The sequence below is a fragment of the Aythya ferina genome (genome assembly GCF_964211825.1).
Source record: "Aythya ferina genome assembly, contig: HAP1_SCAFFOLD_188, whole genome shotgun sequence".
Lineage (NCBI taxonomy): Eukaryota > Metazoa > Chordata > Aves > Anseriformes > Anatidae > Aythya > Aythya ferina.
Genome location: NW_028181344.1, coordinates 105,938 through 132,825, shown reverse-complemented (window position 1 = coordinate 132,825; position 26,888 = coordinate 105,938). Strand labels below are relative to the sequence as shown.

At 48.0% G+C, this 26,888-nt stretch overlaps 1 long non-coding RNA gene across 1 annotated transcript; it reads left to right on the top strand.

Moving 5' to 3' along the window:
- Nucleotides 1-12,049: 12,049 nt before the first annotated feature.
- Nucleotides 12,050-15,367, top strand: LOC311428916. The gene is made up of 4 exons (XR_014687950.1): nucleotides 12,050-12,112; nucleotides 13,725-13,765; nucleotides 14,036-14,089; nucleotides 14,190-15,367. It is a non-coding gene; the product is annotated as an uncharacterized lncRNA (long non-coding RNA).
- The last annotated feature ends 11,521 nt before the right edge of the window (nucleotides 15,368-26,888 follow it).

Here is a 26,888-nt window from a genome sequence, read left to right as displayed (position 1 = left end):
CCAGAGGACTAAAACCAGCTTGATGACATGCTACAAGAGGCTTGACCGTGTTGGTGCAGTATTACCAAGAGACTGAGCGGGGTCACCTTTTTCATCTGCAAAGGGTATGTCTGCCATTACCCCTGCCGGGGCTGCTATGCATTCATGGCCTTGTGGCATTTGTGGACTTCAGTTTGTTTGTTTGTTTGTTTGTTTGTTTTATTTGTCTGGCTCTGGTCTCTGTGTTTGAGTCCTCTGCATGTGCCGCACTGTTTGCGTATCCATTGTGGATGTGACCTTCTCTCTTTGTTTCTTGTAGCTCAGGGCGTAGGCACGGAAGCTTGAACGAAGCATGAGGGTGAGTGGACAGCAGTGGGGGCCCCGAGTTGCTCGGTGGACTGTGTGAGTCTGCTTCAGCTGTCGGGCCGGCTTTGCAAGTGCCTTGCGACAGCAGAGTACGTCTCCTGCCACGTTTCTGACACGTGCCAGACGTCAGCGGTTCCAGGGTTCCAGTTCCTGAAATGCTGGAGATGCTCGGAGCACGAGAGGAGCTGGGGCGGCTTCGGGGGGCTGGGGGAGAGGGGACAGGGGAGAGGGGGGCGGCTGCGGCGGCGGGGGGGGGCAGAGAGGGCAGCAGGAGGAGGTGCCGTTGCGTGCGCGTGGCCGACGCCCCTCTGGATTGGCTGGAGTGCTCCGTCCCGAGGCATGCTGGGAGCTGTAGTTCTGCGCTGCCGGGCGGCCACGTGGGCTCCGGGCTGCGCGGCCGGGCCGGGGCCGGGCCGGGGCCGGGCCGTGCGCGCCGGGAGGCGCAGGTTGCCGCTGGCGGCGAGCGCGGTTGCCGGCGGTGAGGCGAGCGAGAGCCTCCGGGGGTGCCTCCTCGGAGCGTCGGGCCGGGAGGGGCGGGGGGTGTTGAGGCCGGGCGCGGGTCCTCGCTGCGCTTGATCGTTGGGCTGCGCCGCGCCGCGCCTCGGAGGCTTTCCTCTCCCTGCGTCCTGACAGCCGGCTCTCTCCTTGTGCTGCGGTTCACCGGGGCAGAAGCAGCTCCCCGCCGCTAGGACCCCTGCGGGGTTTGTTGCCGAGCGAAGGTGGCGCACCGGGTAAAGCGAGGAAAGCCGCAGCTGGCGTGCTGCGGTCGCAGGGTTCTCAGGAGAGAGAGCAGCCCGTCCGTCCCGACTGCCCAGGTAAGTCGCAGCGACCTCGGGGTGGAATCAAGGCGTGCTCGTAAGCTTCCTGCAGCCCCGGCTCAAAGGCTTCATTGAATTTGCGGAAGCGCGAGCTGCTCGGCGCTGGGAAGCGCAAAGGGAAGGAAGGCACGTAGTGCCTGCCGAGTCGTAGTAGCCTCTTAGACCTAGAATGAACTGGCCTGTCAGGCTCTGTCTGTTGCTCAGTCTTTGGTACGAGAGGCTAAACTTTGTCCCGCCTCAGCTTTCGGAGTTGTCCTAGGAATAGACCGGTGCTTGCGGGGCTTTCCAGGACGCTGGTTGCGGTCAGTGAGGACAGACGTGAGAGGCAATTTCTGTCTGTCTGTCTGTCTGTCTCTTGGTTATGTCCCAAGAGTTTTGCTTGAACTGTGTGCAATAAAGGAGGCCTTGGGCCTGTACTGAGCAGCGAGAGAGAGCAAAACTCTGCGTAAGCACTGGCCGTGGCAACGTTGCTTGGGAGTTGAGCGGCTGGGGGTCTTTCCAGAGGTGGGGGGTCTTCCCAGCGGAACTCGGTACGCAGGCAGAAACGTGACCTTCGAGGTCTTTGTTTGTCTTGCGCTGCAGCTGTGGTATTTGCCCCATAACTGTATGGAGTTGCTGAATTCTAGAGGGGATGATGATAGAGACGTCCCTGGTTCAGCCTTTTTTTGCCGCAGTCCTTGCAGAAGTTGTGGAAAAATGAGTAGTATCCTTCTCTTTAAGTTCACCTTTTAAAGAGTTCTTCCTGCAGACTCCTGTCTCCGTGGTTTAGGTACGTGATTTGTGTGAAACAGAGCCAGGCTTTCCTGTTAACGAGTGCCCTGATTGAAATTCCCTGTTGTTGGAGAACAAGAACCATCAGTGGTGCTTGGCAGTTTAAAACCTCTTGGCTTACGCAAAGGCTAACTTGCCAAAGCGAATGGGAAGTAGCCTAAAGTTCAGTAAATGCGCTGAATAGAAAAGGCCGTCTTCTTGACGGGAAAAGAGCTTTGCAGAACGTGAGCTTTGTTTCCCGTAGGGCTCCCTGCTTGCCCACCTGTTCAGCGATTACTGCAGGCTTTGACTGGTCCCCTCAGGCCCAATATCGCACACGTGCTGTGCTGCAGACGGTGCCTTAGCTTCCTTGCCGTCTCGTGCTGCGTTACTTGTACCTGCGGAAAACTTACTTCAGTGTCACAGAAACCCCGTGGGAAGCGTTCCCGACTCACGCCGGTAGGACCATCCCGTCGCGGCTGGTAAAATCCAGGAGCAGGACGATGCTTGGAAGAACGTCACCTATGGAGGAGAAGACAACAGTCTCCTTCCTGTTAGGCAACAGGTTTCCAAGACTGGTTTCCCCACCCCCCTGTGCGTTTTGAAGGAGGCAGTCCCTAAGCTGATGCAATCCAACTATCCAACTGCATCTAAGATGCTGGTTGTTACTTCCATAAGCTATAAAGGAACTTAATGTGTTCTGTGTTTTTAGGTCGAGGCTCGTGTGCGTGAGTTTGGCTTGTCGCGATGGCCGGTGTAGATGATCGCTCACGTGCCCCAAAGCTCCTTGTGCTGATGCTGGATCTGCCCCACGGTAAAGGACCGCATGCTGTGTGTTCAGCTTTTCTTCCTTACCGTGTCGTCCGTATGTATGTATGTATTTACTTCTCTGAAGGAAAGGGTGGATTTTTCGTGGGTCCCTCTGTGCGCGTCTCGAACCAGGCTGCAGTAAATACGCGTAAGCGAGTAGGCTGCTGCAGCGCGTCCTGGACAGTATCAGGGTGCTACTCTGCTAGCAGTGGAGAGCTGGGTGAAGGTGCCCAGGGTAAGGGCTTGTTCTGCCTCAAGTTGAACAGAAAGTTTCAGGAGTTGAGCATCCCAGGGGATGTTTGTAGGACTGCTGTTAGACGATAAAGGTTCGGATGGCTGTCGACGAAGGGGATTTTGTTGGTTCTTTTTCGATAGCTGTTCCTGCCAAAGATCGCGTCGGTCACAAAAGGTAGTAGTAACCTTGCGGTTTCTATGTTCTGTAGCGTTTGTACTAAAATACACTGGCAGATGAATAAATGAGCAGGTACAAATACACGTGACTCTGTAGCTGAGACTAAATAACGTGCAGTTTCTTCTGTGTTTTATCTTTCAAAGCACATTGTTGCTGAGCGCCTGAGCTTTTTGCTCGCATTACCGAGGAAAGGAATGGCAGTGCTTCTTCCCCCCTCATCTCTCTTTTTTTTTTTTTTTTTTTTTTCCCCCCCCCTCTCTTCTTCCTCGATGACAGGGTACTCAATGTTTTCCTCGGATGTCCACGTGAAAAACGAAATAAATAAATAAATGCTGATGGTGAAGACACTGACAGAATTGGGTGACATTTTCAAGGTAGAGGAGGGGCGAAGAATGTGGAAATTCCTGGTACATTAGTGGTGCTCTGTTAACAAAACTGACGTATACGCCACTTGCTGTTCCTAGTTTTTTGGTTTGGTTTTCCTTTCAGTAGTCTCCCCGAAGGCTTTTGCGGACACACGGTGTATCTTTTCTGTTCTTCCAGTATTCGTTTGTCAGGAAAGACGACCATGCAATCCGAGGGCTGTGGACAACCATCTACCAGGTGGTTGTTGCAGCCTCCATCGGTCATGTTATTTGTGCTTTTAGCTCGCCCTCTCCTATATCTTGAGTTGAATTTCTTTTTTTTTTTTTTTTTTTTGGCAACGCTATGTTTGCAGTGATAGCATTGCTGCCGAGGTATTTTTGACTAAAAATGATCTTAACTGTAGTAGTGAATTCACAGAGTGTGGCTTTGTGTAACGACTCCCGCGATCACAACTTTTTTTTTTTTTTTTTTTCCTTTGTCACAGATAGGAGGAAAGCTCTTTCCGGAGAGATGGAAAGAAAGTTGTTTCAGAATACGTTCAGAATGTCTGAAGTTGTTTTGGAATTTTTTTTTGTTTTGTTTTTTTTTTTTAGTAGTTAACGGTAGTACAGCCCACAGAGCAATTTCTTTGTGCGTGAGAACTCGCGGGTTAACTGAAAGTTACTTGTTTTATTATAAAACTAGGATTTGAAGCCACGGGCATTCAGAAATGCATATGATATGTCTTGTCACAATCTTCTAGATCAGCTAACCGGAATGAGAACCAATCTTCTGAAAACACACAGGGATATCGTGGGGCAGGATGAAGGTAAATGGACACAATTATTTATTAATATTCTGGTACAGCTATTTAATTCACCTAAGTAGTGTTTCTGTCCTCGGTGTGGGAGAGGAAGTAGACTTTGCATCGTTTCTTGGGTCAGTCGTCCTTCCCTAGATTCCGAAGGAAAAGAATGAAATTTCTGCCTTCTGTCACAAAACATGTTGTGCGTGCTTGGAATTTGAAAATTCAGTTTCATGGGTGAGCTTTCCTGTGCAACAGGATGCAGTAGATGTTCTTATAGTGATGGTGAAAGGAAAGAGGGGCTTTATTTGCCTTTTGCTTTTCCTTTGTTTTGTAGAGGGAGGAAATAGTGATTTCTAGATCTTAAATGCTAACACTGGAAATGGAAGCATGCGAGGCTTGTATTTCCTTAGTCTTAAGGTAGACTAAATTTAGATACCTTGTTCTGCTGCAGACTGCCTTCACGGCGTTCCTGTTGCTCAAAGGGGAAATCATCAGGAGTAGTTGAAAATGATGCCTTCACCCCTTCGGGAGATTGATCCAGATCAACCAAAAAGGCTTCTTCATACACTTGGCAGTCTGTTCAAACAGGATGAGAAGGTAGGAGAAGTCTTGCTATCTGCTGTATCATTATTTGAAAAGTAACTGAATTGTAACACGGAGGCAAATACTCTGGTAGTGAATTGACGAAGCAATTGTTTTTTACTTATATTAAAAAAAAAAAAAAAAAGTCTTTTCAGGGTACGATGATAGATGAAGCAGATAAATTTGTTGCTGGGCCTCAGAATAAGATCAAGCGTCCTGGAGAGCCCAATACTCCAGCATCACTAAAGAGAGAAGGCGTAGCACGTCGCCGCTATTGCGACGGCCACAGTCACTGTTGTGACAAACCATGTTGGTGGGAAAGGGCCACCCTGTGCTGCTGGATCTCCGTCACCATATCTGAACCTCAAAGGCATGCCAACAAATAAAGGTGTGTTGGAGTTGTTGTAGTACAGGAACTTGTGTGGTCATAAATGGACATAGTGTGCAGGAAAAAAAAAAAAAAGGTCTCCGTGCTTTCCGTGTTAATTCAAAAGGACACGTAAGTTTTAGAGTTAATTGGGACTGAATTTCTTTGGTCGGCTTAGACAAACAGGCTGTTGCTATAGGTAACGAAGTCCTGAATGAGCAATAATTTGGAACTGTTTCTAAAAAGTGCTGAAACCTTTCACCACGATGGTTTGGCGGTAGCAAGGATTTCATTTCAGCTTTTAATTCTCATTTGTGTATTCTATAGTGGGGAAGGGAGAAGTGGGGAAGGAAAGTGTGTAAAAAAAAAAAAAAAAAAAAAAATTTAAATTTCTCACAAATAGTAATTTACCCACCTGTTGCAGCAGAGTCGAAAGAAAAATTTGCTGGAACTGGGGGAAGGAGGGGAAACTTTAGTTTGCTTTAGTCACTGAAATGGGAATACAGCAAATAACTTCACGACAGTCATATGAGACGGTAGCAGCCCAAAAGGAGGTATTCCTGTGGTTGCGTCAAAGGGTGAATAAAACTACTGAAGTGATCTGACAGTGCTGAGTAACTCTCTCCACAGTACTTTCAACAAGAAGGGATGCAGAATAATGTCCTTCTGTGTTTTTTGATCCTGCAGTTATATGCACTACTAAGCTCCTTCTTAATTTTCAGACACTGGTATCAGTACTGTCCAAGATGGTAATGGAGAGAAGAAAGCAGAAAACTGTCAGTTGCTGGAAGAGCAAATTGATGGCTTGTCTGTGCAAATGGCTTCTTCGGTTCCAGCTGTTAAGGGAGAGGATGAAATGTCACCTGGTGACTTAGACTCTCTACATGATGAGTTCAATTGCTTAAATGATGCAAAGATGGCTTGGATCGTAAACCTGGTACCAATGCACTTGTTCGAGGGCCTCTAAATTACAGCGTGGCTGGAGATGACCAAAAACGAGTGATGGAGTCTACTTCTGAATCTGTGCCAAATTGATTTAAAATAACACCTACAATGTTGGAGGGAAGCGATGCTGGTATTAAAATCAGAGTGGTGAAAGAGGTTTGCAAACGTGGAAGAAGTAAGTTCTTTATTAGTGTATTAAAAATAGGCTAGGGGTACAGAAGACTTTTTCTTGAAATGAGGATCTATTTTGAAAATAAAACCTCAGATTTGGAATGATTTTTGATTACTCGTGTACAAGTAGTGGAAGAACAAGAAAGTAAGTACATGTATTCACAGTCCAACTTTATATCCTCACCGTCCTTACTGCAGTACTCTTAAGCAGGCTTAGTCACAGCACCATTCGTGTTTTCATAGTTGCTTCAGAGAAGAAAACACAGAAACCAATGAAAAAATACTGTTGTTTCACATCTAAGGTGTCCGGTTCATTCTTTTGCGCTACTTTTTTTTTTTTTTTTTGTTAAACTTTATACGAGACAATCGTGCTCATGCTCCACATAGATCGGTCATCTTGTAAAGAGTAGTTATCTTAAACCTCTGCTTTCAAAAATGACAGCTCTAGGTTGAAACATGGCTCGGTATCCCTTTGTTTCTATTAACTGCTGATCATGGCAGCGTGTTCGTGGAGATACAAGGCTTCTCTGCTGATTAAACCTAGTCTGCATTTTCCAAGGGCAGGTGTTTCTAGATACTGCTCTTTTAAGAGAAGAAAATTCAGCGTTACATTTGAATATCAGCTAATCGATATCACTTCAAATTATTGGTATGCTGGCTTTTTTTTCTTACGTGCATTACTGTATGCAGAAATGGGAAACTCTAGGCTTTGTTGTTTTTCCTTTGGCTGTTGAGATTTACTGAAAATGCATTTACAAGATCTGTTTCTAATATCTGTTTGGATCTCTTGTTTAAGATCGTGAAAAAAATCTTCTCTCTTCTTGAGGAGGTACGTACAAGGACGGATGGAAACTCAGAAGTATTTCATTGAATTTGCTATAAGGGAAGGAGCAAGGTTTGTATAGATACGAATGATTCGGAGTTAAACGCTAACGTTGTTCATGATAGCAAATCTCAGTCTTTTCCAAAACAAGTGTTTTGTTTTGACATACTTAAATTATTACAGTTTCAGCGGTCAAACTGCCGTTGTATTTTCTGAAGTAAATGGTCGTTACCTAGAGCTGAAGTGTGAAATAGAAAGATACGGGTGGTTATGGAAGAAAGACCCAGAATTTGCGTGGGTTGGGGAAAGATGGCTGTATCAAATTAAATTTGCCATTCTGATGTCAGAAATGAGGGAAGCTCTTCCATGCTGGAAACAGAGAGCCTCCGCTAATACTGTTTGTCGTGGCCAAATAATACTGAGTTATTTAACTGCTGTTTTTGGAAGAAGAAATGAAATTACTTCCCTAGGTTTAAAAATCGTGTCTTAATACAGCACTTAGAGAGAACGCTAGAGGAGCTAGAGTTCAACAGCCTACCCAACAGAGTTAATCAGGTGAACGGTAGATAATAGTGTACCAGCCAGAGGAATACGGACCGGGAATGAGTTTGCTGTGCCGCAGAAGAGTGGAAGAGGACGTAGCTGTTGCCCTCGCCATCCTGGCGGTCAAGTGATCTTACTGTCAGAGTCCGAGAAGAAGCAGCAGAGCTTTAACTTTACGAACCTCTATCGGCAGAAGCTGGGCTGTAACCTTAAGGACGTGCTACGAAAGGTGTGGCTTTTTTCCTGTGGAGGGTGCTCTTTGCTCAACAGGCTGAAAAAAATAACCATTGCTGCCCCTCCTGCAGGTGGTGAGAATTTACTCACTTGAATACTGTCATTAGCCGTTTTACGTGCAATAGGCAGTGGATCGCACTAAAATGGGGCACTGTCAAATGCACACAGTGTCTGCATTGTGGAGAGATCCCATCTGTTGTGTCCCCCCCCCCCCCCAATAAAAAACCAACCAACCAACCAAAACTCCCAGAAACACCTGCACTGGTAATACTGCATGTTGCCAGCACAGAGACGAGGGCCTTGTTCCCGAGAACTGCTAGCCATGCCTTTAAACTTGAGATTCAGCATAGATCGAGAGTAAAGAAACTGCTGTTGTGTTAATGAAAGCTAAAGACAGCCCTGTGACTGTTACCACTTGGTGGTTACTAAACAATCTACCTCAGACTCTCTTCTGTTTTTATCTGCAGACATTATGAAAGCGCACCTGAGGCTTCCCAGGTCCCTGACTTCAGTTCTCTTTCCTCCCGTGAGGAGGACGGGGATTCTTCAGGTGGCCTTGCCTTGGCACACGCTGTGCTTTGGAAGCACTAAAAAGAAATGCTTTTAAAAGTGTGCATTTATTTTAATGTTCATACAAAAGAGATTGGTTTTGAACAGTGTTGTTACCGGATCACTAATTTGATATTTTAACTGTATGCATTTTTTTGAACATAGGTGTGTGTGTGTGTGTGTGTGTGTATATATATATATATAAAAAAAAAAAAAAACGTTTTATTAATTCTCGTTAAGTGCCGATCTGAGGAGTCTGTAATGGGCAGCGCTGAATTCCTCAAATTGTCTGTCACCAACAGACCGCTAATATTTTTTGTGAAACCAGTCTGCATATCCTGAAACCCCACTTCTGGTAATAGCTGCGGAATGTGTTTGTTACTTACCTCCCGGTAGCACGTACCCTGGAGCACCTGCCTCATCAGTCAGCTCAGCCTGTACAGGGTGTACATTTTTGCTCCAAGGCTAAAGTGTTAAAGACACCAAGTTCCAGCTTACCAAATCCTTGGTTACCCGAGTTAATATCCTCCCTTCCGTTCCTCTTACTCTTTTGTTCAAAGGTAATGTTGTGAATCACAGAAAATGCAACGAAGACTGGAGCACCTGCACGTAATTAATATTTTCCTTTTAAACGGTAATATGCCAGTAGTAAGTGGCTCTTCAGATAATTTTATTTTCGGTTGTTCTCATTTAAAAACAGTCTCCTGCTCCTTTAACAGCTTTCTTTTAAAAGACAGGTTGAAGTTGTGCTGGCGTTAAGAAGCTCTTCACAAGGTACTGGGGCTGTCCTGAGGATTCCACTTGACCAGCCAGCAGAAGAGGCAGGGAAACATACTTACATTGATGGCCTGAACTTCTCTTCCTATTACTCTTTTTAGTACTAGCCAGCGTGTGTGAGACATCTTTTCCTTCTCCTGTGAAGCAGTGGGCTGGTCTTTCTGGAAGAGGTTGTTTGACCATTGGAATTACACCAGTGAGATTCAAGAAGGAAATAAAATCCAAAAGCAGCAGCGTATCTTTATTACTACGTTAAGTGAGAAAGTGACACTTGGAACGAACTCGTTATAAACAATTCTGAACTCTTTTCTTAGCGGGAACGTACTTGAAAAAAAAAACAAACGAACCACAGGAGTACCTTGGAATACATAGGGCGATTCATCCCTTCAGGATCATTACACGGCAGCTGTATGTCACCACAATACACCTCTTTTGCTTAATGGTGGACTTCTCAGAGGGAATTTACTTGGGTCAGGTATACTGTGTGTATGTGGTTTTATGCACGTAGAACTGCCTGTACTACACTATCTTTTAAATAGGTGGTGGTAAGAGGAGACAGCTTTCTTCTAGTAGATTCTTCCTTAAGTTTCTTTAGTGATTCCGGGGGCGCTCACTTGACCGTGATGTGCCTGACCTGGTTAGCATCTAAACCTCCTCCTCTGATGTGGTACAGCTGTCTGCTAAATTAGTTACAGAAAGATGGTGACTTTAACTCAGACAGTTCTCTCTTACCTCTCTATTGTTTTATCTGGATAATTTGAATTTGGATTAGATGCCTTACACTGAAACGGACGCGAGTCTGTGAGAAGAAAGCCAGGCGTCCTTGGAGACTGTGCCAATGAAAAGGGGAAGAAAAATGAGTGGAATAAATCTGAGTGCACATAGTCCTGCATCCCGAAGGGAGCACAGAAGGAAGGTTGCTTGCTTAGAAGAGCAGTGGATGCTTCGTGCCCGCCTTAAAGAGAATATTAACAGAGAGAATTCTTTGTAAGACAAGCTGCCCCGCGGGGTGTGGGTAGCAAATACGTTGGAAAAAATACAGCCACAAGCTCCGAATGGCACAGTAGGCGAGCTGTGATCCGCCCGACAAGGCCTCCCGCGGGCGCCCTCTGCCGCCACCTGCTGGTGGAAAACGAGTACTGCAGGCGGCCGAGGGGCGCGCATGCGCGGTGGCACCGGCGGGCGCCCTCTGCCGCCACCTGCTGCTGTTACTCGGGTACTGCAGGCGGCCGAGGGGCGCGCATGCGCGGTGGGGGTCCGGTGGCGCCCCCTGCCGCCACCTGCTGGTGGTGAAGGGGTACTGCAGGCAGCCGGGGGGCGCCCTCTGCCGCCACCTGCTGGTGGGAAGCGAGTACTGCAGGCTGCCGGGCGCCACGAATGCCGCATGACGCCCGTGGGCACCCTCTGCCGCCATCTGCTGGTGGAAAACGAGTACTGCAGGCGGCCGGGGGGCGCGCAACGCGCGGTGACGCCCGCGGGCGCCCTCTGCCGCCACCTGCTGGTGGGAAGCAAGTACTGCAGGCGGCCGGGGGACGCGCATGCGCCGTGGGGTCCGGTGGCGCCCTCTGCCGCCACCTGCTGGTGCAAAACGAATACTGCAGGCGGCCGGGGGACGCGCATGCGCGTTGGCACCCGCGGGCGCCCTCTGCCGCCACCTGCTGGTGGGAAGCGAGTACTGCAGGCGGCCGGGGGGCGCGCATGCGCGGTGACGCCCGCGTGCGCCCTCTACCGCCACCTGCTGGTGGGAAGCGAGTACTGCAGGCGGCCGGGGGGCGCGCATGCGCGGTGACGCCCGCGGGCGCCCTCTGCCGCCACCTGCTGGTTTTAATCGGGTACTGCAGGCGGCCGGGGGGCGCGCATGCGCGGTGACGCCCGCGGACGCCCTCTGCCGCCACCTGCTGGTTTTAATCGGGTACTGCAGGCGGCCGAGGGGCGCGCATGCGCGGTGACGCCCGCGGGCGCCCTCTGCCGCCACCTGCTGGTTTTAATCGGGTACTGCAGGCGGCCGGGGGGCGCGCATGCGCGGTGGGGCCCCGGGGGCGCCCTCTGCCGCCACCTGCTGGTTTTAATCGGGTATTGCAGGCGTCCGGGGGGCGCGCATGCGCGGTGACGCCCGCGGGCGCCCTCTGCCGCCACCTGCTGGTGGAGAACTAGTACTGCAGGCGGCCGAGGGGGGCGCATGCGCGGTGAGGCCCGGGGGCGCCCTCTGCCGCCTCCTGCTGGTGGAAAACGAGTACTGCAGGCGGCCGAGGGGGGCGCATGCGCGGTGGGGCCCGGGGGCGCCCTCTGCCGCCTCCTGCTGGTGGAAAACGAGTACTGCAGGCGGCCGTGGGGCCGTGCATGCGCGTTGCTTATTACGTCGTTGTTTTTTTTGCTGTGTAATTTCCTACGCTCCTAGATTTTTCTTCATATGTAAATCACACAGAATCACAGATCTTCTAGGTTGGAAGAGACCTCAAGATCATTGAGTCCAACCTCTGACCTAACACTAACGTTTGAGCTAATTCCCGTGGAAAATATTTCATTTACTTTCTTGGTTGTATTGTCCTTTCTATGTTCAAAGCTGAGGCATAAATACGGTAAATTTTGCTTCTAGAAACACCCCAGTTCTTTTGTCTGCACTCTGCATGCTGTAAACTAGGGATAGGCACAAAAAAAAACAAATAAATAAATAAATAAAAGAACACAGCTGCTGCTGCTCCTGCTCTCTTTCTTGTGGTTTGCCCCCTCCTCTTTCCCAGGTGATTGGGTTTGGGTGCTGGGCGGGGCCAAATGGTATAGGAGCCCCAGGCACGGCATCAGAGAGCTCCTTCTGCCCGGGCTGCTCTTTGGGGTCAGTGCTTTGTTGATGCTTCTGTTAGCTACATGCAGGGTTCTTTTGGTGGGTCAGGGTCTGGTACGATCTTTTAGAGGAAACCGATCTAGTAGTATGTGCATTTATTGCTTGAAGCTCTTTGGAGGTGATTAATTGTTATAGCACATTTATGGATAGGATGTCAATGTTATTTTGTGCGTTTGCTTTGTTGTTCTAGGTCCCTCGTGATTTTTGCAGGGTTACAGGGCAGATGCCACCAGATCTACCCCTTTTGTTGTTTTTGTTTTGTTTGATTTTTTTTTTTCTTGATTTTTCTTTTTCTTTTTTGGAAGGGGGTTTGGGATTTGAGCATCTCAATTTTGCGGGTTTGGGATTTGAGCGTCTTAATTTATTGGGTTAGGGGTTTTAGGCATAGGACTTCAGGGGTTTAGTGTGGTAAATAGTTTGGGTTAGGTCCGTAGGGGTTTCGAGGATGTTTAGGGATAGGGCTTGAGGCTTTTTTGTGTAAGGGCGGGAAGGGCTAGGGTTACAGTGAGTGCTGTTAAATGTAGTTCTCGAAAACTCGGCCTCTGATTGGCCGTGCTGGCTGTCCAGGGAATTCTGGTAGGTGTAGTTTTCCGGCACCAGGCTTCCGGTAGGCCGTGTTGACTGCCCGGAGCATGCCGGGAGATGTAGTTCTGGGACTCCGAACTTCCGGGAGGCCATGTTGGGTGCCCGGAGCATGCCGGGCAATGTAGTTCTGGGCCTCCGGACCTCCGGGAGGCCATGTTGAGCGCCCAGAGCATGCCTGGAAATGAAGTTCTCGGGAACCAGGGTTGGGCTTAGGGACTAGGGCTGGGGCTAGGGTTAGAGTTTAGGGTGAGGGTTGGGGTTAGGGTTAGGGCTAGTGAATGCTGGTTCTCTGTGTTTGCAGATGACGGTGAGCGTGTTTAAACTAATTCCAGTTGAAGAAGTTTCAGTTACTTGCTTGGTGCCGTTATCAGTTCAACATTAAAAGCTGCAGCAAAAGCAAAAGGGGATTTTTGCTTCTAGAAACACCACAGGTCTCTTGTCTGCTCTCTGAATGTTTTTGAGATAAAACAGATTTTAAAAAACAAAGGAAAGGAAAGGAAAACAAAACAAAACACAGCTGCTCCTTTTGCTCTCTTCCTACTTTCATGTGCTTTGCCCCTCCCCTTTCCCAGGTGATTGGGTTTGGGTGCTGGGCGGGGCTAAATGCTATATGAGCCCCAGGCATGCCATCAGAGAGCTCCTTCTGCCTGGGCTGCTCTTTTGGGGACAGTGCTTTGTTTTTCCTTCTGTCCGTTGCAGGGTTGTTTAGGCAGGCTGGAGTCTATGGATTTCTGGATTTTAAGTGCTTGGAATTCACTTAGGAGAGGGATGTTTAGTAGGGGCTGCTGGCTCAGTTTGGGGCGCGGTTGTCACTGCAGTTATTTTCCTACAGCCAATAGAGTAAAATTCCAGTTTGCCTTTTAGAGGTGCTATAAGTGGGTAAAGAGAACAGATGGAAGCGTGTGCCACGTGGGGTAGGCAAGCGGCTGAGGTACAGGAGGGGATGAGAGCATGTGATTTTTTTTCTGGGGATGAAATGGACTCAATTTTGTTGGTGTATAATCTGTTCTGCTCCTAGATTTTTCTTTCAATGTGAAGAAAAGTTTGAGCTAATTCCAGGTAAGAAAGTTCCAGTTACTTGCTGGGTCGTATTGTCCTTTTAATATTCAAAGCTACAGCAAAAGCGTGGGGATTGTTGCTTCTAGAAACACCCCAGTTTTCTTGTCTGCACTCTGCATGCCGTTGAGCTAAAGCAGACTAAAAAATAAATAAATACAGGAAACACACACACAAAAACCAACAATAACAAAAACAACAACAACAAAAAAAACACACCATTGGGTGATGTGTTGTGAACGCAACGATCATTTAATCCCTTTGTTTTCCCAGGTGGTGTGGATGATACTGGTTGCACTGTTGGAGCTTGGATTTGGAGAGGAACAGGTGAGCATAGTTGTATGTTGCATCAGCAGTAGTCAGTGTTGTGGAGAAGGTGGGCATCATGACCGGCATGCTAGTGAATGCTGGTACTCTGTTTTTGCAGCTGATGATGAGCCTGGCAATTGACTAAGATGACGACCAGTGCCTGTGTATTTCTTGAGGCGGAGGGAATTTACCATGCAGCAACCTGAGAGCTAAGTTGGGGGGCACCTGGTATTTGCATATCTGGGGTGGCTAATGGGAGCTGGGAGCCAGAGCAGCGTGGAGCCAGCTGGCTGAAAATACTTGGTGCCGCTGCGAGGGTGGTTCAGGCTGGGTCACGTTCAGGCTGCTTGTGGCTGGGTCACCAGGCTAATAGAAGCAGCGGGATTATTTTGTAGCGTGAGTGCGTGCGCCAGGCAGGACAGTTTCCTTCTGTTCGTCTGTCCTGTAGTGTTGCTTCTGCAATGTCTGTTCTGTGCTTCTCGGGTCTTGATATCCTTCTAGCTTTTTACACTGGACAGACCAGACAGGCGACTTGGTAGCGGTGCTGAAGGGCCTCAGTGCTTGTTTTGTCATCGTGGCTCTGATCCGAGCACTTCTTGTCTTGCAGTCGCTGCTTGAAGTGCAGTTCTGTTTCAGGTCTCGTGCATCATATTCGGTTTGAGATCGCATCTGTTTCCATCCTCGCTCTTGTGGAAGTCATCTGGGCCGCATCAGGAGCTCTTGCTTGGGAATTGATTTCCTAAGCGTCGTCTTATGTGATTAAGGAGGTATTGGGGAGGCAAGGACAGTCCCCAGACAAGGACTGTATATCTCGAAACAAGACACCGGAACTCACGATAAGGAAGCGGCAGACGGACAGAGAAACAAATGTAAGGACTATAAATCTCAAAACTGGACGTTGGAATTCATTATAAAGACACAACAAAGGGAAGAATTAGCAACAGCCAGCTCTTGCGATTAAGAAACATGCCAACTCAGCGGATTCCTGACCAAAGGTGAAAAGTACAATGTGAGGAAGACTCGGGGTCTTCCTCCCAAAGACCCCTGCCCACGTCCCAAAGGCCCCTGCCCACAGTTCTTGGGAGGCTCTACTCAGGCGCAAGGTGCCAAAAGGCTAATTAGCATGAGAAGCGAGGGAAGGCGGGGGTAGGCAATGAATATGTATAGGCGCCGGTAGAATATTGATAGATTGATTGTATAAATTCAAGACTGCTTTCTGCTTTGGGTATGCACGATAGGTGGAGAGATCCCCCCGTGCATCCAGCGCTGCAATAAAGAATATACCGCTTAAAGGAATTTCGGCTTCGATCTTTGAATCATATGGGTTTTTCAGTCCCCATCCTTCTGGTCTCTTGTCTTGAAGGAAGGCTTTTTAGGCCTCCATCACCCCAGTTCTGGCAGTGTCTTCCAGTCGCGTGTCGTGACATTTGAGTCTCTCCTTGGGTCTGGTGCAGAGCACCTGTTGTGACTTGCTGTTGCCATAGGGCTTCCCTCCGGGGGTCACTTTTTCTTGCGCCTTGTGTTGTGTGTTTTGTTTGTAGTGTTTGTGGCGTGGCTGTGTGTGTATGTGTTTGGTCTGGAGCTGTCCTGCCTGGCAGTTAGTGATGACAGCTAACGTGGCAGTGCATGGGTGTGCTAATACATTGTCCGGACTGTGTTGGCGAAGACATCTGGTCTGCCTCTGGGCACGTACTGAAGGGCAGCAGGCACAGTCATCTCTGTGGTGTTTGTCAGATGTGCGTGTGGGGGGGAAGAGTTGAGCTGCTTGTGAGCAGCTGCTCGCATAGTGCTTGAACGGTGTGCTTGAGGAGGAGGTCTGTGGAATCTTGAAAGCTTACAGATAAGGGGTTTTTGAAACTTTTATTTTTATTTCTCTCCTGTCCCCAGTAGAGCGTAAACCTTTGGAGGAACCTGTCACAGGAAAGAGCTCCTTCCGGAACTGTTCAGCGCTCCGTAGGCAGCTCGGTGACTGGCTTGGTCTACTTCTGAGGTGTGCTGAGGTATGGGGGCTGCTGTTTTGAAATGATAATATTGTAAGCGGGGTCCCTTTGTGTTGTTGAGGGATGGGTGCTAATGCTGGCAGCTGAATGATTATCTTGTGACCGTTTTCATTTGTTAAAGCTGAAACACAGTGTACAACGCGGGACTTGACCGGAGCTGCTTTTGGCAAGGTGAGCGATGAACAGATGTAGCAGGTACTTTAGGGGTGCAGTTGTCACTGCAGTTACTTAACTGCACAAAGTACAGTAAAAATCCTGTTGATATTTCAGGGGTGTTGTAGCTGGCCTAAGAGAGCAGATGGAAGCATCTGCCTCGAGGGCAGGTGAGGGAGCAGAGGTTAGGGAGCAGATGAGAGTAACTGTCCCAGCTGTGCTGTGGCTTTGGATGCTGCTTCAGCCTATGCTTTTCTTTTTGTTTCACAGGTGTGTCGCACAGGCTCAGAGGGGCCAAGCTGCACTCTGAAGAGCAGCACGGGAAGGGCGGGCTGTTTGTGAGCTGGATTGGAGCAGAACTGCCAAGTAGCACGAGGTGACTGCGAAGGGTCTTGCTTTGCAGGTGCCATGGCAGGCTCTCCACAGAAGCGGTTGAGGATTTGAGAGGAGGTTGCAGATCATCGAGGAGCGACACGTGCAGGGACGGCTTGAAAACGGTATGGCTGCTTTCTCTTCTGTTTATCAGGTGTCCCAGGCGACGTGGGCTGTGATGTTAGCCTTTAGGATCGGAACAAAGCAGGTGCTGATGGCGGTCTTCTTCGGTAGGCAAAGAGGTGCCCGAAGCCCCCTCCTGTGCAGCCTGAGCACGCCTCGCTGAGGATGAAGCTTGCTTTCCAGCAGTTCTGGAAACTGTGTTGAGGCTGAAATGCTGCGTCTGTGTTCGGGTTGGGGTTGCACCTTGGTGAGTGTAGGGATGGGTTTTAAGTGGGTGCAGCGGAGGGCCCGGCCCCAGTGTCCTGTAGTGTGTTTTGACCCATCAGCATAGCCTTTTGGTTCTCAGATAGCCTGCTGAAGGAAGTGATTTTTGCTGCGAGTGGAACGGAATTGATTTTGTTGGCGTATAATCTGTTCTGCTCCTAGATTTTTCTTTCTGCGTAAATAAAAGTTTGAGCTAATTCGAGCTGAAAAAGCTTCAGTTACTTGCTTGGTTGTGTTGTCCTTTCAATATTCAAAGCTGCAGCGAAAGCATGGGGATTGTTGCTTCTAGAAACACCCCAGTTCTCCTGTCTGCCCTCTGCATGCTGTTGAGCTAAGCCTTATAAATAAGTAAATAAACCACAGCTGCTGCTCCTCCTCTTTCTACTTTCATGTGCTTTGCCCCTCCCCTTTCCCAGGTGATTGGGTTTGGGTGCTGGGTGGGACCAAAAGGTATATGAGCCCCAAGTATGCCGTCAGAGAGCTCCTTCTGCCTGGGCTGCTCTTTGGGGGTAAGTGCTTTGTTTTTCCTTCAGTCAGTTGCCGGGTTCTCTAGGCAGGCTGGAGTCTATGGATTTCTGGAATTCTAAGGGCTTGGAATTCACTTCATAGAGGGATATGTAGCAGAGGTTGCTGGCTCACTTTTTTTTTGGGATGGTGGGATACGCTCCTGTGTTTGATCTGTATTTTAATCTCTAGATGAATCAACCCACTTGTGTAACTCTCCAGAGGACTAAAACCAGCTTGATGACATGCTACAAGAGGCTTGACCGTGTTGGTGCAGTATTACCAAGAGACTGAGCGGGGTCACCTTTTTCATCTGCAAAGGGTATGTCTGCCATTACCCCTGCCGGGGCTGCTATGCATTCATGGCCTTGTGGCATTTGTGGACTTCAGTTTGTTTGTTTGTTTGTTTGTTTTATTTGTCTGGCTCTGGTCTCTGTGTTTGAGTCCTCTGCATGTGCCGCACTGTTTGCGTATCCATTGTGGATGTGACCTTCTCTCTTTGTTTCTTGTAGCTCAGGGCGTAGGCACGGAAGCTTGAACGAAGCATGAGGGTGAGTGGACAGCAGTGGGGGCCCCGAGTTGCTCGGTGGACTGTGTGAGTCTGCTTCAGCTGTCGGGCCGGCTTTGCAAGTGCCTTGCGACAGCAGAGTACGTCTCCTGCCACGTTTCTGACACGTGCCAGACGTCAGCGGTTCCAGGGTTCCAGTTCCTGAAATGCTGGAGATGCTCGGAGCACGAGAGGAGCTGGGGCGGCTTCGGGGGGCTGGGGGAGAGGGGACAGGGGAGAGGGGGGCGGCTGCGGCGGCGGGGGGGGGCAGAGAGGGCAGCAGGAGGAGGTGCCGTTGCGTGCGCGTGGCCGACGCCCCTCTGGATTGGCTGGAGTGCTCCGTCCCGAGGCATGCTGGGAGCTGTAGTTCTGCGCTGCCGGGCGGCCACGTGGGCTCCGGGCTGCGCGGCCGGGCCGGGGCCGGGCCGTGCGCGCCGGGAGGCGCAGGTTGCCGCTGGCGGCGAGCGCGGTTGCCGGCGGTGAGGCGAGCGAGAGCCTCCGGGGGTGCCTCCTCGGAGCGTCGGGCCGGGAGGGGCGGGGGGTGTTGAGGCCGGGCGCGGGTCCTCGCTGCGCTTGATCGTTGGGCTGCGCCGCGCCGCGCCTCGGAGGCTTTCCTCTCCCTGCGTCCTGACAGCCGGCTCTCTCCTTGTGCTGCGGTTCACCGGGGCAGAAGCAGCTCCCCGCCGCTAGGACCCCTGCGGGGTTTGTTGCCGAGCGAAGGTGGCGCACCGGGTAAAGCGAGGAAAGCCGCAGCTGGCGTGCTGCGGTCGCAGGGTTCTCAGGAGAGAGAGCAGCCCGTCCGTCCCGACTGCCCAGGTAAGTCGCAGCGACCTCGGGGTGGAATCAAGGCGTGCTCGTAAGCTTCCTGCAGCCCCGGCTCAAAGGCTTCATTGAATTTGCGGAAGCGCGAGCTGCTCGGCGCTGGGAAGCGCAAAGGGAAGGAAGGCACGTAGTGCCTGCCGAGTCGTAGTAGCCTCTTAGACCTAGAATGAACTGGCCTGTCAGGCTCTGTCTGTTGCTCAGTCTTTGGTACGAGAGGCTAAACTTTGTCCCGCCTCAGCTTTCGGAGTTGTCCTAGGAATAGACCGGTGCTTGCGGGGCTTTCCAGGACGCTGGTTGCGGTCAGTGAGGACAGACGTGAGAGGCAATTTCTGTCTGTCTGTCTGTCTGTCTCTTGGTTATGTCCCAAGAGTTTTGCTTGAACTGTGTGCAATAAAGGAGGCCTTGGGCCTGTACTGAGCAGCGAGAGAGAGCAAAACTCTGCGTAAGCACTGGCCGTGGCAACGTTGCTTGGGAGTTGAGCGGCTGGGGGTCTTTCCAGAGGTGGGGGGTCTTCCCAGCGGAACTCGGTACGCAGGCAGAAACGTGACCTTCGAGGTCTTTGTTTGTCTTGCGCTGCAGCTGTGGTATTTGCCCCATAACTGTATGGAGTTGCTGAATTCTAGAGGGGATGATGATAGAGACGTCCCTGGTTCAGCCTTTTTTTGCCGCAGTCCTTGCAGAAGTTGTGGAAAAATGAGTAGTATCCTTCTCTTTAAGTTCACCTTTTAAAGAGTTCTTCCTGCAGACTCCTGTCTCCGTGGTTTAGGTACGTGATTTGTGTGAAACAGAGCCAGGCTTTCCTGTTAACGAGTGCCCTGATTGAAATTCCCTGTTGTTGGAGAACAAGAACCATCAGTGGTGCTTGGCAGTTTAAAACCTCTTGGCTTACGCAAAGGCTAACTTGCCAAAGCGAATGGGAAGTAGCCTAAAGTTCAGTAAATGCGCTGAATAGAAAAGGCCGTCTTCTTGACGGGAAAAGAGCTTTGCAGAACGTGAGCTTTGTTTCCCGTAGGGCTCCCTGCTTGCCCACCTGTTCAGCGATTACTGCAGGCTTTGACTGGTCCCCTCAGGCCCAATATCGCACACGTGCTGTGCTGCAGACGGTGCCTTAGCTTCCTTGCCGTCTCGTGCTGCGTTACTTGTACCTGCGGAAAACTTACTTCAGTGTCACAGAAACCCCGTGGGAAGCGTTCCCGACTCACGCCGGTAGGACCATCCCGTCGCGGCTGGTAAAATCCAGGAGCAGGACGATGCTTGGAAGAACGTCACCTATGGAGGAGAAGACAACAGTCTCCTTCCTGTTAGGCAACAGGTTTCCAAGACTGGTTTCCCCACCCCCCTGTGCGTTTTGAAGGAGGCAGTCCCTAAGCTGATGCAATCCAACTATCCAACTGCATCTAAGATGCTGGTTGTTACTTCCATAAGCTATAAAGGAACTTAATGTGTTCTGTGTTTTTAGGTCGAGGCTCGTGTGCGTGAGTTTGGCTTGTCGCGATGGCCGGTGTAGATGATCGCTCACGTGCCCCAAAGCTCCTTGTGCTGATGCTGGATCTGCCCCACGGTAAAGGACCGCATGCTGTGTGTTCAGCTTTTCTTCCTTACCGTGTCGTCCGTATGTATGTATGTATTTACTTCTCTGAAGGAAAGGGTGGATTTTTCGTGGGTCCCTCTGTGCGCGTCTCGAACCAGGCTGCAGTAAATACGCGTAAGCGAGTAGGCTGCTGCAGCGCGTCCTGGACAGTATCAGGGTGCTACTCTGCTAGCAGTGGAGAGCTGGGTGAAGGTGCCCAGGGTAAGGGCTTGTTCTGCCTCAAGTTGAACAGAAAGTTTCAGGAGTTGAGCATCCCAGGGGATGTTTGTAGGACTGCTGTTAGACGATAAAGGTTCGGATGGCTGTCGACGAAGGGGATTTTGTTGGTTCTTTTTCGATAGCTGTTCCTGCCAAAGATCGCGTCGGTCACAAAAGGTAGTAGTAACCTTGCGGTTTCTATGTTCTGTAGCGTTTGTACTAAAATACACTGGCAGATGAATAAATGAGCAGGTACAAATACACGTGACTCTGTAGCTGAGACTAAATAACGTGCAGTTTCTTCTGTGTTTTATCTTTCAAAGCACATTGTTGCTGAGCGCCTGAGCTTTTTGCTCGCATTACCGAGGAAAGGAATGGCAGTGCTTCTTCCCCCCTCATCTCTCTTTTTTTTTTTTTTTTTTTTTCCCCCCCCCTCTCTTCTTCCTCGATGACAGGGTACTCAATGTTTTCCTCGGATGTCCACGTGAAAAACGAAATAAATAAATAAATGCTGATGGTGAAGACACTGACAGAATTGGGTGACATTTTCAAGGTAGAGGAGGGGCGAAGAATGTGGAAATTCCTGGTACATTAGTGGTGCTCTGTTAACAAAACTGACGTATACGCCACTTGCTGTTCCTAGTTTTTTGGTTTGGTTTTCCTTTCAGTAGTCTCCCCGAAGGCTTTTGCGGACACACGGTGTATCTTTTCTGTTCTTCCAGTATTCGTTTGTCAGGAAAGACGACCATGCAATCCGAGGGCTGTGGACAACCATCTACCAGGTGGTTGTTGCAGCCTCCATCGGTCATGTTATTTGTGCTTTTAGCTCGCCCTCTCCTATATCTTGAGTTGAATTTCTTTTTTTTTTTTTTTTTTTTGGCAACGCTATGTTTGCAGTGATAGCATTGCTGCCGAGGTATTTTTGACTAAAAATGATCTTAACTGTAGTAGTGAATTCACAGAGTGTGGCTTTGTGTAACGACTCCCGCGATCACAACTTTTTTTTTTTTTTTTTTTCCTTTGTCACAGATAGGAGGAAAGCTCTTTCCGGAGAGATGGAAAGAAAGTTGTTTCAGAATACGTTCAGAATGTCTGAAGTTGTTTTGGAATTTTTTTTTGTTTTGTTTTTTTTTTTTTAGTAGTTAACGGTAGTACAGCCCACAGAGCAATTTCTTTGTGCGTGAGAACTCGCGGGTTAACTGAAAGTTACTTGTTTTATTATAAAACTAGGATTTGAAGCCACGGGCATTCAGAAATGCATATGATATGTCTTGTCACAATCTTCTAGATCAGCTAACCGGAATGAGAACCAATCTTCTGAAAACACACAGGGATATCGTGGGGCAGGATGAAGGTAAATGGACACAATTATTTATTAATATTCTGGTACAGCTATTTAATTCACCTAAGTAGTGTTTCTGTCCTCGGTGTGGGAGAGGAAGTAGACTTTGCATCGTTTCTTGGGTCAGTCGTCCTTCCCTAGATTCCGAAGGAAAAGAATGAAATTTCTGCCTTCTGTCACAAAACATGTTGTGCGTGCTTGGAATTTGAAAATTCAGTTTCATGGGTGAGCTTTCCTGTGCAACAGGATGCAGTAGATGTTCTTATAGTGATGGTGAAAGGAAAGAGGGGCTTTATTTGCCTTTTGCTTTTCCTTTGTTTTGTAGAGGGAGGAAATAGTGATTTCTAGATCTTAAATGCTAACACTGGAAATGGAAGCATGCGAGGCTTGTATTTCCTTAGTCTTAAGGTAGACTAAATTTAGATACCTTGTTCTGCTGCAGACTGCCTTCACGGCGTTCCTGTTGCTCAAAGGGGAAATCATCAGGAGTAGTTGAAAATGATGCCTTCACCCCTTCGGGAGATTGATCCAGATCAACCAAAAAGGCTTCTTCATACACTTGGCAGTCTGTTCAAACAGGATGAGAAGGTAGGAGAAGTCTTGCTATCTGCTGTATCATTATTTGAAAAGTAACTGAATTGTAACACGGAGGCAAATACTCTGGTAGTGAATTGACGAAGCAATTGTTTTTTACTTATATTAAAAAAAAAAAAAAAAGTCTTTTCAGGGTACGATGATAGATGAAGCAGATAAATTTGTTGCTGGGCCTCAGAATAAGATCAAGCGTCCTGGAGAGCCCAATACTCCAGCATCACTAAAGAGAGAAGGCGTAGCACGTCGCCGCTATTGCGACGGCCACAGTCACTGTTGTGACAAACCATGTTGGTGGGAAAGGGCCACCCTGTGCTGCTGGATCTCCGTCACCATATCTGAACCTCAAAGGCATGCCAACAAATAAAGGTGTGTTGGAGTTGTTGTAGTACAGGAACTTGTGTGGTCATAAATGGACATAGTGTGCAGGAAAAAAAAAAAAAGGTCTCCGTGCTTTCTGTGTTAATTCAAAAGGACACGTAAGTTTTAGAGTTAATTGGGACTGAATTTCTTTGGTCGGCTTAGACAAACAGGCTGTTGCTATAGGTAACGAAGTCCTGAATGAGCAATAATTTGGAACTGTTTCTAAAAAGTGCTGAAACCTTTCACCACGATGGTTTGGCGGTAGCAAGGATTTCATTTCAGCTTTTAATTCTCATTTGTGTATTCTATAGTGGGGAAGGGAGAAGTGGGGAAGGAAAGTGTGTAAAAAAAAAAAAAAAAAAAAAAATTTAAATTTCTCACAAATAGTAATTTACCCACCTGTTGCAGCAGAGTCGAAAGAAAAATTTGCTGGAACTGGGGGAAGGAGGGGAAACTTTAGTTTGCTTTAGTCACTGAAATGGGAATACAGCAAATAACTTCACGACAGTCATATGAGACGGTAGCAGCCCAAAAGGAGGTATTCCTGTGGTTGCGTCAAAGGGTGAATAAAACTACTGAAGTGATCTGACAGTGCTGAGTAACTCTCTCCACAGTACTTTCAACAAGAAGGGATGCAGAATAATGTCCTTCTGTGTTTTTTGATCCTGCAGTTATATGCACTACTAAGCTCCTTCTTAATTTTCAGACACTGGTATCAGTACTGTCCAAGATGGTAATGGAGAGAAGAAAGCAGAAAACTGTCAGTTGCTGGAAGAGCAAATTGATGGCTTGTCTGTGCAAATGGCTTCTTCGGTTCCAGCTGTTAAGGGAGAGGATGAAATGTCACCTGGTGACTTAGACTCTCTACATGATGAGTTCAATTGCTTAAATGATGCAAAGATGGCTTGGATCGTAAACCTGGTACCAATGCACTTGTTCGAGGGCCTCTAAATTACAGCGTGGCTGGAGATGACCAAAAACGAGTGATGGAGTCTACTTCTGAATCTGTGCCAAATTGATTTAAAATAACACCTACAATGTTGGAGGGAAGCGATGCTGGTATTAAAATCAGAGTGGTGAAAGAGGTTTGCAAACGTGGAAGAAGTAAGTTCTTTATTAGTGTATTAAAAATAGGCTAGGGGTACAGAAGACTTTTTCTTGAAATGAGGATCTATTTTGAAAATAAAACCTCAGATTTGGAATGATTTTTGATTACTCGTGTACAAGTAGTGGAAGAACAAGAAAGTAAGTACATGTATTCACAGTCCAACTTTATATCCTCACCGTCCTTACTGCAGCACTCTTAAGCAGGCTTAGTCACAGCACCATTCGTGTTTTCATAGTTGCTTCAGAGAAGAAAACACAGAAACCAATGAAAAAATACTGTTGTTTCACATCTAAGGTGTCCGGTTCATTCTTTTGCGCTACTTTTTTTTTTTTTTTGTTAAACTTTATACGAGACAATCGTGCTCATGCTCCACATAGATCGGTCATCTTGTAAAGAGTAGTTATCTTAAACCTCTGCTTTCAAAAATGACAGCTCTAGGTTGAAACATGGCTCGGTATCCCTTTGTTTCTATTAACTGCTGATCATGGCAGCGTGTTCGTGGAGATACAAGGCTTCTCTGCTGATTAAACCTAGTCTGCATTTTCCAAGGGCAGGTGTTTCTAGATACTGCTCTTTTAAGAGAAGAAAATTCAGCGTTACATTTGAATATCAGCTAATCGATATCACTTCAAATTATTGGTATGCTGGCTTTTTTTTCTTACGTGCATTACTGTATGCAGAAATGGGAAACTCTAGGCTTTGTTGTTTTTCCTTTGGCTGTTGAGATTTACTGAAAATGCATTTACAAGATCTGTTTCTAATATCTGTTTGGATCTCTTGTTTAAGATCGTGAAAAAAATCTTCTCTCTTCTTGAGGAGGTACGTACAAGGACGGATGGAAACTCAGAAGTATTTCATTGAATTTGCTATAAGGGAAGGAGCAAGGTTTGTATAGATACGAATGATTCGGAGTTAAACGCTAACGTTGTTCATGATAGCAAATCTCAGTCTTTTCCAAAACAAGTGTTTTGTTTTGACATACTTAAATTATTACAGTTTCAGCGGTCAAACTGCCGTTGTATTTTCTGAAGTAAATGGTCGTTACCTAGAGCTGAAGTGTGAAATAGAAAGATACGGGTGGTTATGGAAGAAAGACCCAGAATTTGCGTGGGTTGGGGAAAGATGGCTGTATCAAATTAAATTTGCCATTCTGATGTCAGAAATGAGGGAAGCTCTTCCATGCTGGAAACAGAGAGCCTCCGCTAATACTGTTTGTCGTGGCCAAATAATACTGAGTTATTTAACTGCTGTTTTTGGAAGAAGAAATGAAATTACTTCCCTAGGTTTAAAAATCGTGTCTTAATACAGCACTTAGAGAGAACGCTAGAGGAGCTAGAGTTCAACAGCCTACCCAACAGAGTTAATCAGGTGAACGGTAGATAATAGTGTACCAGCCAGAGGAATACGGACCGGGAATGAGTTTGCTGTGCCGCAGAAGAGTGGAAGAGGACGTAGCTGTTGCCCTCGCCATCCTGGCGGTCAAGTGATCTTACTGTCAGAGTCCGAGAAGAAGCAGCAGAGCTTTAACTTTACGAACCTCTATCGGCAGAAGCTGGGCTGTAACCTTAAGGACGTGCTACGAAAGGTGTGGCTTTTTTCCTGTGGAGGGTGCTCTTTGCTCAACAGGCTGAAAAAAATAACCATTGCTGCCCCTCCTGCAGGTGGTGAGAATTTACTCACTTGAATACTGTCATTAGCCGTTTTACGTGCAATAGGCAGTGGATCGCACTAAAATGGGGCACTGTCAAATGCACACAGTGTCTGCATTGTGGAGAGATCCCATCTGTTGTGTCCCCCCCCCCCCCCCCCCCCCCCCCCCCCAATAAAAAACCAACCAACCAACCAAAACTCCCAGAAACACCTGCACTGGTAATACTGCATGTTGCCAGCACAGAGACGAGGGCCTTGTTCCCGAGAACTGCTAGCCATGCCTTTAAACTTGAGATTCAGCATAGATCGAGAGTAAAGAAACTGCTGTTGTGTTAATGAAAGCTAAAGACAGCCCTGTGACTGTTACCACTTGGTGGTTACTAAACAATCTACCTCAGACTCTCTTCTGTTTTTATCTGCAGACATTATGAAAGCGCACCTGAGGCTTCCCAGGTCCCTGACTTCAGTTCTCTTTCATCCCGTGAGGAGGACGGGGATTCTTCAGGTGGCCTTGCCTTGGCACACGCTGTGCTTTGGAAGCACTAAAAAGAAATGCTTTTAAAAGTGTGCATTTATTTTAATGTTCATACAAAAGAGATTGGTTTTGAACAGTGTTGTTACCGGATCACTAATTTGATATTTTAACTGTATGCATTTTTTTGAACATAGGTGTGTGTGTGTGTGTGTGTGTGTATATATATATATATAAAAAAAAAAAAAACGTTTTATTAATTCTCGTTAAGTGCCGATCTGAGGAGTCTGTAATGGGCAGCGCTGAATTCCTCAAATTGTCTGTCACCAACAGACCGCTAATATTTTTTGTGAAACCAGTCTGCATATCCTGAAACCCCACTTCTGGTAATAGCTGCGGAATGTGTTTGTTACTTACCTCCCGGTAGCACGTACCCTGGAGCACCTGCCTCATCAGTCAGCTCAGCCTGTACAGGGTGTACATTTTTGCTCCAAGGCTAAAGTGTTAAAGACACCAAGTTCCAGCTTACCAAATCCTTGGTTACCCGAGTTAATATCCTCCCTTCCGTTCCTCTTACTCTTTTGTTCAAAGGTAATGTTGTGAATCACAGAAAATGCAACGAAGACTGGAGCACCTGCACGTAATTAATATTTTCCTTTTAAACGGTAATATGCCAGTAGTAAGTGGCTCTTCAGATAATTTTATTTTCGGTTGTTC